Raw genomic sequence first — 14,200 nt, 5'->3', positions numbered from 1 at the left:
TAACACCCAGAGCCCCAAGACTTTTGGGGACTGGGCTCCAAATCTGTGATCCTGTATGCCTCCTTTAGTGCCAAAATTTATAGAATCCCCAATGCCCTAAAATTTATAAATCAGAGAGTCTTAGAAGTGCTTATCCCTGATTATACTTAGATTAACTAAGGAACCTCAAAATTGATAGTGATACAGCATTTCTTAAACTAGACTCACGTAATTTAAGTAATAGGCTCTGCATTTGTACAGCATCCATCACCTCATTTAGGATACCAAGTAATCCAACATGGCACACATAATGCTAATTTGGGAGCTTTTCATGGATTAAAAAGAGAATGTCTAGAAATTAACTAAGATTAAGCTATTGTTACTATGAGTTTGCTGTTTTGAATAAAAAGAGACTAAGATTTTTGACTTAAAGACTTCCCCAAACATATCTAAATACATCATCAAGTGAACTAAGAGCAGACTGTCAACTTTCAATGGAGAATTCTTTTCAAGGGCATGGCATTTTGATTAAAAGAGAAAGAAATATAGTATTGTCCTTCTCTCATTACTTCATTCAGAGCAGTGTTCAAGGCAAAAACACTTCAGAGCTCAAGATTGAGCTCTAAAAGAGAAAACTGAACACAAAAAAGTTTTAATTCAACTGCTTACAACAGATCACCTTTTCACTGGCTTGCAATCAACCAGACATGATGACAATATGTTCTCAGCCAGAAGTACTGTCCACTCCAAGTTCACAGAATTGCAGTTCATATTCAGTTTGTGACCATGACCATGTCCCATGGTCATGTCAACCTTTTGGCTCATCATATCTGGAGGGAGAAGTCAGCCTGCCTTGTCCTTCCTCATAGAGAGAAACCAGAGGATATGGGGGGGTGGGAAGAGTCAGGTAGGGAATCAGCACACCTGGGTCCAGGCATACAGGCTTTGTGACCTGTACCGTATCTCTTTTAATACCCAAAACTATAATGACTCTACTTGATAATTCAGGATAATATTTCTTCTCCCACAGGGAAGATAAGATGGGAAGCTAATGAAATAATGCATGTAACAAATGCCTTGTACAGTTCCTGGAATATGGGAGGGGCTCAATAAATGATAATTATCATCATTATCTCTTGTTTGTTCAAGAGTTTTATTGAATTACTGTAAATATTGGTTCAGTTACAGAAGTGGCAAAAGATCCAGTTAATGGGTTGACTTTTAAGTCTGTCGTCTGCTCTATAACTGCATGGCACTGTTTCCTTAAGGAACTCATATTTGCTTCTCCAGTTTAATGTATTGTTTTGAGTAGAAAAAATAATCTGATATCCAAACCTTTTCTATCCTGATACTATGGGATTCTTTCCCCTTCTTAAGTGCACATTTTGCCACATTACTTCATGATGAGGTTGGAAAGCTATATAGAAGCACTACTAGTTTTATGTTCTGGAAACATAGGAACATGGAGACTTCATTACAAGTCTGGGTCCAAGAAGTCTCACCATTTTGAGGCCAGCAACATTAGGTGTAGTTATTTCTCATAAGTTCTCCAGGCTCCTGATTAGACAGGCCTCAGAAAGCTGGGGGACTTTCCCGATGTTCAGGGTCTGCAGGTGTAGATATTTTAAAGCCAGGGAACCTACACTCTTGGCAGTAAGAGCAAGGTAGCCAAATACTTCTATTCTGGGGCACCTGGGTGGTTCAGTGGTTGAGTGGCTGCATTCAGCTGAAGGCACGATCCCAGGGTCCTGGGATCGAGTTTCGCATCAAGCTCCCTGCGAGGAGCCTGCTTCTCCCTCTGCCCATGTCTCTGCCTCTCTTTCTTTGTGTCTCTCATGGATAAAATCTTTAAAAAATAAAAGGGCAAAGGAGAGTGAGTGTTCAGACATGGGGTGTGTTTATGTTGGGTGTTAGTGGAGTTTGTGAGTATATTTGTATAGATGGAAGCAAAAGTCAGAAAAATCTAACATATGACAGTATCAGAATTAGAATGAAATGTGACATACATGATTATAAGAACATTTTTTCATAAGAAAGTCATTTCCCAATTATCTAAATAAATATTTATTATATCAATTGTGCTATGGCCAACTAGTAGTCCGCTAGAACTTGTTATGCTGAGATCTGATCTATAGTGAATAAAAGTCAAATTTTACTGAAAATTACCAGCTGTAGTAAGGGAATGTGCCAAAGGCCTCTACTTTTTTTGCAGCTTGTTTTCTTAAAACCAGTCCTTTACCTCTCCAAAGCTCAGTTTCCTAATCTGTAAAATGAAGATAGTAAATTTAGAGAAGTCTGTGGTGCCTGATCTAAAATTCTACCTGAAGTGGACACTGATCTGGATATGCAAGCATTAGCTTGAGAACTAGAATCTCAGAGAAGAGGCATTTGAAGTAGAGTCGGGTACTGAAAACCTCAGATACAGTCCTTTCCTGTTGGCTATTGCAAGGGAGAATGGGATAGGCAGGACCAGCGGGAATGGTAGCCTGAGGAAAGAAATACTGGGGACACATCAACATCAGGGTGCAAGGAAATGCTGCCTTCCTGGTCCTTAAGAGAATGCATTTGAGATGACATTCATACCTAAGAAAAAATATAATTCCCCCTGGAATTCAACCCACCTCAGGAAGACAGCAAGGTAATGATTGCCTGTTGCCATTCAACTATGATGTTGTTCATGTGTGTTTGAGCTCACTGCCTGTGCTGATGGCTATTCTCTCTGACCTGATACCTGACCCTGAACCCTCACCTGCTTCTAGCTAAGCTTGGCTGATCTTAGAAAGACCTTGATATTAGTCTCAAGAGATTTTACTCAGCTTTCACCATCTTGTTTTAAAACGTAAGTTTTAAGGGCACCTGGGTAGCTCAGTTGGTTGGGTGTCTGCCTTTGGCTTGGGTCATAATCCTGAGATCCTGGAATCAGGCCCCAAGTTGGGCTCCCTGCTCAGTGGAGAGACTGCTTCTCCCTCTGCCCCTCCCCCCTGCTCATGCTCTCTCACTCTCTCTTGCTCTCTCTCAAATAATTAAATAAAATATTTAATAAAATGTAGGTTTTATTATCATCCAAATAGAAGGAGGCCAATAGACCAACAGTTCCTAAGAGGTGGGGCACACCACATGACACTGGACTACAGGGGAAACAACAGAGCCTTTATGTGGTTTCCATGGGAAGGAAGGGGTGAGGCAGGGTAAGCAGGTTTAGGATTAGTTAGTTTGGATAATTTTGGTGGGCTTTAGGGTACAGGGGCTCTCCCTAGTTGTCTGATACCTAGCCCTGCAGTGATTGGGCCTGGAGTGTAAGAACAAAGTAAAGAAGGTGGGTAGGGTGTTATGGGCTTTGGATTGGTTGGTTTGCATATGAAAACCACACTTGCAGGTAAGTCCTTTACTCTTTCTGGGAACTGGAGCCCTGGAAACAGCAGTCTCTCCAGGGCCACCAAGACCCCACATGTCAAAACATCAAAATAAAAAGATCTGTCTCCAATGACCACTTTCCTCTGGCTACTCTCAGCGTTCTTTAGATGATTCTCAGGTATCACAAGACCAAAAGAAGGGAGCCTCTGTGCAGAACAGGCGAAGTCGAATACCCAAGGAATAAGGCTTTTACTTGATGTGGTCACATATATGGGAAGTACAAAACTGAACTGAGTATTTGTAGGAGACCCAAGTTTAAAACCCAGTGTCACTATTCAGTGGCCCTTGAGAATGTCACCAACACTCAAAACCTCTGTGTTTTTTTTTTAAATAGTAATAGTAATATATAACAAATGATTGTTGTAACTTAATGAGATAAGGCACTTTAAAACCATAAAGCACTAATGTAAGTTTTAGCATTTATAGTTACTTTAACAACATACAAATAGATTGGCAGAGGCAAATACTAAAGTGTTTATGGGTAAAATAATGTATCTGGGATTTGCTTTAAATCACCCTAGAAAACAAAGAAGTAGAGGAGATTGACGACACAAGATTCACAAAATATTGGTACCATTGAGGCTGAATGATGGGTACCTGGGAATTCTTTTTTTTTTTTTTTAAGATTTTATTTATTCACGAGAGACACGCACACAGAGAGAGAGAGAGAGGCAGAGAGACAGGCAGAGGGAGAAGCAGGCTCCATGCAAGGAGCTTGACGTGGGACTCGATCCCAGGACTCCAGGATCACGCCCTAGGCTGAAGGAAGGCGCTATACCACTGAGCCACCCAGGGATCCCATGAGCCACCCAGGGATCTCGGGAATTCTTTATACAATTTTGAGTACTGAATATTTTTATAACAACAAAAAAAAATGTTTTAAATACAAGTTGAGAGAGAGAAAAGGAGCATTAGACTTTAGCCATTATTGGAAAATTGCTATTACATAAAAATGCAAACTCTATTGTACATTTTTTTTTTCTATCATGAATCAAAGGCCTCTTTCCTTGGACTCCTGGATTGCTAAGGTAACTTGATCTTGTCAATGGTTCCAAATACCTCCAGGCCAAAATTGACTTAGGTTAATCAAATTCTTGTTATAATCCATTTGTGTTAAGCAATGGAATTCCTAATGGTAAAACTATAATCAACATGTTATGACTGGTTTATGATGAGAGGTCCTATCCAATTAGGAAATTTCCCAAATCAAAGGCTCTTCACTCTCAAGAGAGCTTCACTGAATAGCAGTGGAGGTTGCTTAATTAGTAAGGTTAAAACATCCTTCAGAAACAAGGTCAAGATGATATTTCTATCTGTGCCAAGTTGATGAAAGAATCCTCTAAAGACAACACTCAGAAATCTTGGTGTGAAAATTCCTGGAAGACTTACCAACAGAAGGAAAAGGAAAATATATTGATATTAATATTACCAACAGACTTTTCTTTAAGCACAATGTAAGCATTGGATTTACATAAGCATTTCCTTAAATTTTCCATAAAGCGACCAACGTTTTGGTTTGAACAAACTCTTTCCCCAAATTCATTATTCTTGTTTGAAAAAAATAAGAATCTTTAAAACAACAACCCCCTCAAAACAAAAAAGAACCCATAAACCATAATTCTAAGCCAATCAATAGAGGAAATTACAAAAGAGGTGATTCTTGGAGAGCCTTCCTTTCATGATATCTGTAAAGCCACTGAAAAGGATTGCAAGAAACACTGAGCCGGTCTGTGCAATAAACAGAGATGAACAACATAAGAGACCCTTTCCTCAAAATGCTGTCTGTATGTAATGACAAAGCATTTAATAATCAAGGTCTGCTGGAGAAAATGAGAGAGGATGAATCTGTACAGATATACTTGGTGGTATCAGTCCATGCAAACTAAAAGGAATTATTTCCTTTTTCTTCCCAGAACAAGAAAATCTCAGTAACAAATCCTGGGAAATTCTTTGTTTCATCTGACTAGACAACTCTATATTTCCCAAATAATTACATTCTTGTAGATGGCATCAACTGTCAAATCCCTCATTTAACTCTGTATACTTTTCTTCTTTTTCTATTTATTAATTTTTTTAGCTAACTAAGGACTTTATTTCAAACAAAAATTAAATTAAAAAATTGAGAGCTATTTCTCTGGATGTGGAGGCAGAGAGGGATCAAGCCAAGGAATTCCCTGTGGCTAGGCTGATACCCTTACCTACTGGAGGGGTCATGATACTTCCCTTCCTCAAGGCTGGAATGGGGTTCCCTCCTCCAGAGCCCACCTACCAAGGGGAACTCAGCCTGGGCCAATTACCTGGAGGGGACAGAGCCCAGGCAGCAGCATGGCCACAGGCCAACCACAGGGATTAAGCCCTGAGCACCAAGAACCTACTCTTCCCACCCTCCCCACTTCCTGGGACCCAGAACAGAGTAAAGATGGCCTGTGGAAAGAACCTCATGGACCCTGGCCAAGAAAAGAAAGTCCCAGTGCCTCTCACATCTATCACTTCTGTTTTCTGGAGGGCAGCGAGTCCTGTCTGTGTAGTTTAAGGTTTAATAGGGGTTGAGGAGCTGTTATGTAGCTGACTCAAGCTTGAGCTTGAGTAAGGGTAAGTTTCCACACTTCATGCTCTATTTCTTTATGCTACTTTCAAGACCAAGTGGAGCTTTGCATTAACAGCCAGATAGTCACAATATCTGCCACTTCCCTTCAATATTGAAGAGTCACGAAGCTGAATGAGAGAATAGTCTCCTGCCCTGAGGACAGTTATGTTAAAAATGAAAGAAGAGTGAAAGCCATCATCAAGCCTGAAGAACAATATAGACACCCACCTGCTGAAGTTAACTTCAACTTGACCCATTCAGGGTTCTGAAAACTGACGAGGGGTACACCTTGCCTCTCACTCCTCAAGTTTATTTTTCAAATCTTAATCCCCCTCAATGTGTTTCTTCATTTCCACTTTATAAAACAATTAATTTAACTGAAATTAACCCAAAATAAAATTCTCTTTTCTCAGCTGGAGTTTTCTCATAATTATGAATAAACCCTAAGAAAAAAGCTTTGTGTTTATAAAAAGAAAATGCAAGGCATTATATGGGTTAAGGTGCTTGAAAGTACCTTGAAAACTGTTTCAAAGCCTGTAAACACTACTAAAGTGTATGATTGCATTATCATAGATCCCAGCCAATTTATTGCAAGCATGTGTGATGCTAGGGCGTAAAAGATGAACCTAATCATAGTCAGGAATTTTGATTATAAGGCTGAATAACAATAAGGATTTTACACCAACTCATGCCTTAACTGCAGGGTTGCAGCCTTGAAGAACACCAGCTGAGGCCAAGTGATTGCAGAAATTATAGTCGTTGGAACTAACATCATCTAAGAGAAGTCATCTGTACATGGGCCTATTGCCTACTCTCCTCGAAGAGGTTAACTGAAAACCCATTATGCATTTTCATTAGGTATACCCTAAGTATGAATCTCTGGCCATCCATTTTCTCTTCCACCCTTATACCTCTATTGGTACTTATGGGCCCTTGACCCAGCCCATCCCTCTAAACCCATCAAAAACCCTTGAGCTCAGCTCTGTGTAAATACTGTTCCATACAGTAAAATCCTCTGTGAAGTTAATCTGTTTCTATGCTTAATCCCTCTGTCTTGCCTTAAGGGAGACCCCTCCCCTGTCCATGCCTCACAAATGGAGACTATTCATTCTCTCACTGCCACGGAGCTCAAAATCTGGATGGAGACTTTTTGTCTTCTCTGTGCCCCACCATCACTTGCCATCAATGATCTCCTCCTATCACATGGTACATGACAGCCTCTCCAATTTCCTCTTAGCTATTATTTGTCACCCTTGTAGTCACACATCAACTTCCCTTATCCCTCAATTGCCACCATTTATGAAAGACTTTAGCATGAGCACAGTCTCCCTACCCAAATCCTACCAATATCCTCGATGACTTTAGTAACCAAGTGGATGGCCCATCTAACACCTAGACCTTGTGTTCTTGACCTCCTGCTCTCTTACGATCCTCTTCTCTGCACCGCCATCAGCCACCTATTCCATTAGTATGGCCTTGAACTTTGTCATAACCCTGAAATTACTAACTAGGGCATCCCCTATTTAAATCTTGACTTCTTTTTCTTCCAGCTTACAATTACTTTTCTAGCTACTTCACCAGAGCCATGCTTTCACCTCATCAGGGCCTCCAGATAACTGTCTTGATGCAAGGCATTTTTCAAATACACTCAATTTTTTAAAAGATAGCAGTTAGAAAGACTTTGTAATAAAAATGTTGTTTATGTGAGCATCTAAAAACAGCTCTGGAATTATAGAGATGGGTACAAAGGGTGTCAGAGGCAAAAGTGCAGTACAACCTGCTACTACTGATTTAGGCTGTGCTTGTTATATGGAATAGTCAGAAGCATTGTATTAATGAGTCCCTAAATCTTCCATTTGAAGACTATAGGTTCTACATGTGTTAACAATATAAAAGCATATGTTATGCCAAAATTTAATACATAAAAGCAGAAGTGGTTAGGTAGCATCATGAGAACAAATTAGGTAAATATTATGATATAGAGAAGGCAGCACTTCTTAAGAAAAAAAATCCACCATAAACCCAATACAGGAACAAAGCATGTTCAGATCATTTAAGTTTCAACATAGAAATAATGGGAAATAGATGTTGCTCCAGTAGGAATCCAAATCTCTAAGTTCCTGTGGCTGCAAAAGACCCAGGGCCAGAAGCAATCCAGAGGTAGATAGTGATCTGGAGAGATATCCAGAGCTACTGCTATTTGTCTAATTTCATAAAGCCAACCTCTAAGAATCATCCTTAGTATCTTTTGTTCCTCATGTACTATTCCAGTTTCTCAGCAACTTCCCTCCATTTCAACTCACAGATATTCTACTCCCTGAGTTTTCACTGCCACTGCCCTTGGATGCCGTCCCTGGTCTAAAACACATCAGTAACGATTACTATATGAGACCCCTCCTATTCAAACATGTTTCCCATTTGCCAGCAGCATCAGCACCATATGGAAACTTGCCATATATGCAGATTCTCAGGCCACAACTCAGACCACCTGAATTATAATCTGCATTTTAACAAGACTTCCAGGTAATTCACATGCACATAAAAGTATGAGAAGCACTGGACCAAAGGACATTAGGCATTTCTTCGCAATTTTATGGGGCAATGGTAATATAAAACCAAATTTGTTTCTACTGATTAAAAGTAAAGAGAAACAAGAGCCCTCATTTGTTAATACATTTAAACCTTTAAATTCTCCAATGAGAAAGAGTACTCAGAGTTCATGCTTCAATTTGTTGATGTTATTTGTAACTAAGAGTTCTTGAATTGCAGTTTCTATGTTTGTGGTTTAACTCCAAGTGGTGAGAGGATAGAGACAGGAATTCTCCTGCATCTCCTTGTGGCCCCTAATATAGCACTATAAACACCAAAAGGACCAACAAATTCTTTCTAGTTAAGTGGGGTCTTGAGTAACAACAATATACAGAACCTAGATGTCTGTATTATAAATCTATGTGTTCAAAAACACAAGTGAACCTCAAAAACATTATGTTGAGGGAAAGAAGCCAAAGACACACAAAAAATGCATACTGCTTCATAATCTCATTTAAATGAAGTTCAAGAAACAGTAAGACTAAGCTATGGTGATGAAGAGTAAAGAATGGTTACTTCTAGGGAGAGGGAGATTATAGCTAAAGAGGAACTTTAGGGTGCTTTCTGGAGTGATGAAATATATCTTGATGTAGGTTATATGATATATATGCATGCAAAAATTCATTGAGTAGTACACCTAAGATTTGTTCATTTTAATCCATGTAAATTATACTTCAATAAGACAGGAAAAACAAAAATAAATAAAATTCATTATATTAGATATGATTTTCATAAAGGGAAAACTTATATAAGCACAGTATTTTGAAAGTTCATGCTACCAAATCATAGCCTAAGCCAGTAGTCAGAGGCTACATAGTAGCCTGCAGGTTACTATGTTTTTGTAAGAGAAAAACAAAACAAAACAAAACAAAACAAAACAAAAAAAACATTGAACTGGAACACAGCCACACCCATTTGTTTACAGAGGCCATATTTTCTTCCAAGCCTAAAATATTTACTATCTGGTGCTTTCCAGAAAAAAAATTCACCAACTACTGACCTCGGCCAATAGTTTGCAACTTTTTTGGGAATTCTGTTTGTCTCAGAGAGTCCAATGAGAGCTATAGACTATCTCCTCAAGAAAACACACAGCTTGTTAAATATAAAATGTTACTTATAATCTCAGGAAGTTCCTATACCCTTTGAAGCACAGTCATCAAACCCAACTTAAGACCTCCTGTTTGAGGTTTCCATCACCATATACTCAGCCACTCTACTGAGAACAATCCACAGGTTGGCTCCCTTTTCTTTGAATCACAGATGATTGAAATTCCACTTCACAGTTTCATTCGCTTTATGGAACTACTCATGGATTGAGCCAATAAAAAAATTGCAAAGATCACAATACCCAGTCCTGCATCAATCAATATATTCTGTTCTCCTTCTGGGTTACAGTCTATATACTAATTAGCCTTAGAAGTGTTTCTGAAAATGTCTAGAGTTTGGTACCAAGAGAGATTAAGCACACCAGCAGTCCTTATCCTCAATCCTAGAAAAAAGCACAAAGTGATAGCTAACAGACAAGGAGTGAGCAGTGTCACATTCACACATGAAGAATATTGTCATGTTTATTCAACAGACCAAGAATACAAAGGAAGTAAAAACATGAGGACCAAACAATATCGTGTATAAGGATACCGTGATCTCTTTCACAGCAGGGCTCTGCCCACACATCTATTTAGCCCCTACAGCGCCTTGCATGTTGTAGGAAACTAATAAGCAATAAAGAAATGGATAAATTAAACCAATTTATAAAAACAAAAGTCATTATTTTATAAGTGGTTCAGGTTTCCTGGGAGCAACATGATAGTTTGACTTATTTTGCATTACATAAAAAGACAATTATGAGCAGGGAATACTCCCTGTGTTTCCATAATTCTGATTTCATATTAATGTGCTCACACAAAATATATCAAAGGTCTAGTTGGTGGGAGGCCTGCCAACTTATTAGCACCATTTATTGTCCTGAGAGAAAGCACTCACAGAGTCATTTAAGGAGGACATGGCATGTTTTGACCAATTCCTAAATAATAATAATAATAATAAAAAAGGTCTTCACACAAAATAAAGGCACTCTAGTCAGCATGATCTCTGATCTAATGCTGGTTCTACAATTTTTCATTACTGCCTTACTAGCTGCTGTATGAACAGTGGGTGGCATTCTACAAAAGCTGATTAACGTAAGGATCTCAAATTGCTGAAAATTGAAGGAATGTGTCCCATGCTGACAATTTGTTAATCAAAAAATTGTCATTTCTATCATTGTGTGAGACTTTAGCCTATCTTATTTTCTTCTCAAATGCCATGTTACATACTCTCCCCTCAATGAGATTGAATGCTTTTTTCCTAACAGTAAAAAGGTTTTATGTGGTCATCAAGAATCTCTCTAATTCCAACGAATCAACTACCAAAGTGGAAGGTACATATTTCTGAATATATTTACTGTTTTCGGTGTCAGTTTGATATCAATCCACAGATCTGTGGTAACACCGGCTTCATAGGTTTACCAAAAAAACATTTTACTACTCACACAACTATATTTATTTAAAGAAAATTACATGTGTATATTCATTTGTAGTAGTTAGCTAGCATTATTAAGGCCTCAGAGCAATTGGCATACATTAGCCTATGCAAATGGATATCTCAATGTAGACAAATGATGACTATGAGAACAACCATATTTAGGTGCCAAAATGGACTCAAAAGAATATAAGGCTAACACTAGTCTCTATGACTCCTAAACCACAGGGCACATGAGCCAAACTCTCCAAGTGCCTCTCACCACCCCTTACCATTTGGCTTGAAGTCAAAGTGTACCACCCTCTCTCATTAGAGCAGACTAATAACTTACTCCTCAAAATTCTTTCCCTAACTCTTCAACCTTTACTTTTCATATAGGCTGAGAGTAAGTATTTGCCAATCCTGCAACACTAGCATTGCATTCTCTACTAAGAGAATGTTCTATATGGATGGTCTGGCATCTTAATTTAAGATGAAAATAGGGATACTGTCACAGATCTTGTATTTTAATGGCACCACAGAGAACAGTATATAAACACCCTAGGGTATGTATGAAGAGGGGAGTTAGAAGAGAAATGTGCACATAGAGCCAGGATCTTAAATGACCCTACCTTCGGTAAAAGAAGAATTTGCATCCACCCAAAAAAAGTAGACACCACAGAAATTGCCCATCTCCCCTTCATATTTTTAATCATAAGTTATCCCTCACACTGCTTTATGACCTAAATTTGTACCACTTGTTTGATCTGAAAAGCCCTAAGTCCAGAATTTCTTTTAAGATGCAACTTAGCAAAGTTGCAGAATCAGGAAGGAGAACAGGCAAATTTTTACTGGAGAAGTGTACATGTACCCTGTCCTCCTGGCATTCCCAAAGGAGCTTGAAACATGAGCTGACATTAAAAACTCACAAGCCACATGAGGAAACAAGGCACAATGAGCAAGAATTGCCAGGAGCAACAAGTGGCAAAGTCAGATGCACAGAGCCTGAAGACATTGGAATTTTTATATACAGAATATAAAATAAGACTATGTCGTATTTCTAAGGAAATTCCAGAAAATATTGAAAGTATGGGCAAATAATGAAAACTATCAAGCTCAGGCAGATTTGAAGAAAGATAAGAAAAGAAAAAGAGAAGAAGAGAAGAGATGGAGGAAAGGAAGGAAGAAAGAAAAAGAAAGGAAGGAAAGAAATCCAAGCATGAAAATGTAATAACTAAAATGTAGAATTCAATTGATGGATTAACTGGCAAATTGCATGCAGTGGAAGAAGTAATGAGCTAGAAATCAAGCTGAAGGTTATATGCAGAATGCAAATGTTTACAAATTTGACAAGATATTGATTCTTCTAAGATAACTTAATGTTTAAATTTTTTTTAATTTTATTTTTTAAGATTTTGTATATTATTCATGAGAGACAGAGAGAGGCAGAGACATAGGCAGAGGGAGAAGCAGGCTCCTTGCAAAGAGCCTGATGCAGGACTTGATCTCAGGATCCCACGATCATGACTTTTGCCAAAGGCAGATGCTCAATCACTGAACCACCCAGGCATTCCAAAAAATTTTAATAAGAAAATTTCAGAGAGATTTTGGAAGGAAATTGAGAAAACATTTCTAAATATAGTCCACAAAATGGAACAGGAATGGAGACTAAAATATTGAAAAATAAAATGAGGAGTGTCTCCTTTTATTTGATAAAAATAAAATAGAAAGGTGATGTTATCACAAGAATTGACAGACACATTAATGTAATAGAATGTGTAGCCATTCTATATTCTAATGAGGAGGAAACCTTACTATCTGATATTGAAGCTTCTAAACCAATAACATACTACTTAGAAACATTTCTAATACTGTCTAGGAAATAGTATTAGAAGATTGGCCCAGCTCACAGAAGTCATGCCAAATCTTCACATCACAGGAGTGACCCAAATAAGTGAGAAGGAAGTTTCCTTTCTTGCATCTTTGACATTGAATCTCTTTTCCTAGTAGGAAAAAAGGAAGACAAAATAAATGAATAAATAAATACATACAAGTATAATATTTATACTTAAATATTTAAATATTAACAGCGGATGATTTAGGATTGAGAATACATGTAATTATGTTTTCTCAGCATGTTTTTAGTTTCCAAAGAATAATATCAATAGTTAACTTAGAAAACATTTTAAAATAGAAAATATAGGTGAACATTTAATTAAGTTCAGGGCATTCAAGGCTTTTTTTAAACTAAAAACAATGAAAGAAAACGTAAAGGAAATTAATGTAACTAAATAGTTTATATAATTTGAATATAGTTTTTTTAAAGATTTTATCCATTTATTTATGAGAGACACAAAGAGAGAGACAGGCAGAGACACAGGCAGAGGGAGAAGCAGACTCCATGCAGGGAGCCCGACCTGGGACTCGATCCCAGGTCTCTAGGATCATGCCCTAGGCTCAAGGCGGCACTAAACCGCTGAGCCACCCGGGCTGCCCCTGAATATAGTTTTTAAATGTTAATGGAAAACTTGAAAAATGCTTGCAATAGCTGTGATTGGAAGTTAATATCCTCTATATTGAGAGCTCTTAAAAAGAAATAAAACCTCTGAAATATAAACATATATTTCACAGAAGAATAGAAACAAATAATAAACTTAGGATAAACAAATGTTCTATTAAATGTTCAACTCTGCTGTTAAGGAGCAGCAAAGCAAAATGATGAAGTATAACAATTCTATCAAAGAAGCAAAAATTTTTATTTAAAATTATAATAATGCTCATTGCCAGTAAAATGAGGTTAGATTGACACTTTTACATTCTGCTGGAATATATGCTGTTACCACTTTCTAGAAATCTATTTTGCAATATTTCTGTTCATGCCCCCAATCCAGTAATTCTACCTCTAAGTCTCTATCCTAAGATTTTTCATCGTATTACATATAATAATAAACATTCAGAAACCATCCAATTATCTGTGAGTTTGCACGTAAATATTATGCAACAATTAAAAATTATTTTTTCAAAAGATATTTAATGAATTCAGGATAGCCTTTCAATGTAGTCAATGAAAATAAAAGTTATAAAACTTCCTTGTGATCATGGTTTTATTCAAATTATTTTTTTAACATATAG

At 37.7% G+C, this 14,200-nt stretch overlaps 1 protein-coding gene and 1 long non-coding RNA gene across 8 annotated transcripts in view; one reads left to right on the top strand and one right to left on the bottom strand.

Annotated features, from left to right (window-relative positions):
- The window catches only part of RASEF (RAS and EF-hand domain containing), a 209,476-nt gene that overhangs the window by 103,914 nt on the left and 91,362 nt on the right, over positions 1 to 14,200 (bottom strand). The window contains exon 3 of one of the 5 annotated variants that reach the window (XM_072836996.1): positions 12,979 to 13,071. The exons of the other annotated variants lie outside the window; for them this stretch is intronic. The gene's annotated coding sequence lies outside the window, so the exon portion shown is untranslated. The remainder of the gene's footprint in view (positions 1 to 12,978; positions 13,072 to 14,200) is intronic. 5 annotated transcript variants of the gene reach the window in all.
- LOC140638899 (uncharacterized) overlaps positions 1 to 14,200 on the top strand; it is a 102,569-nt gene that overhangs the window by 27,036 nt on the left and 61,333 nt on the right. The window lies entirely within an intron of this gene.

This window comes from Canis lupus, chromosome 1 (assembly GCF_048164855.1).
Source record: "Canis lupus baileyi chromosome 1, mCanLup2.hap1, whole genome shotgun sequence".
Lineage (NCBI taxonomy): Eukaryota > Metazoa > Chordata > Mammalia > Carnivora > Canidae > Canis > Canis lupus.
This window is presented reverse-complemented; position numbering and strand designations above follow the sequence as displayed.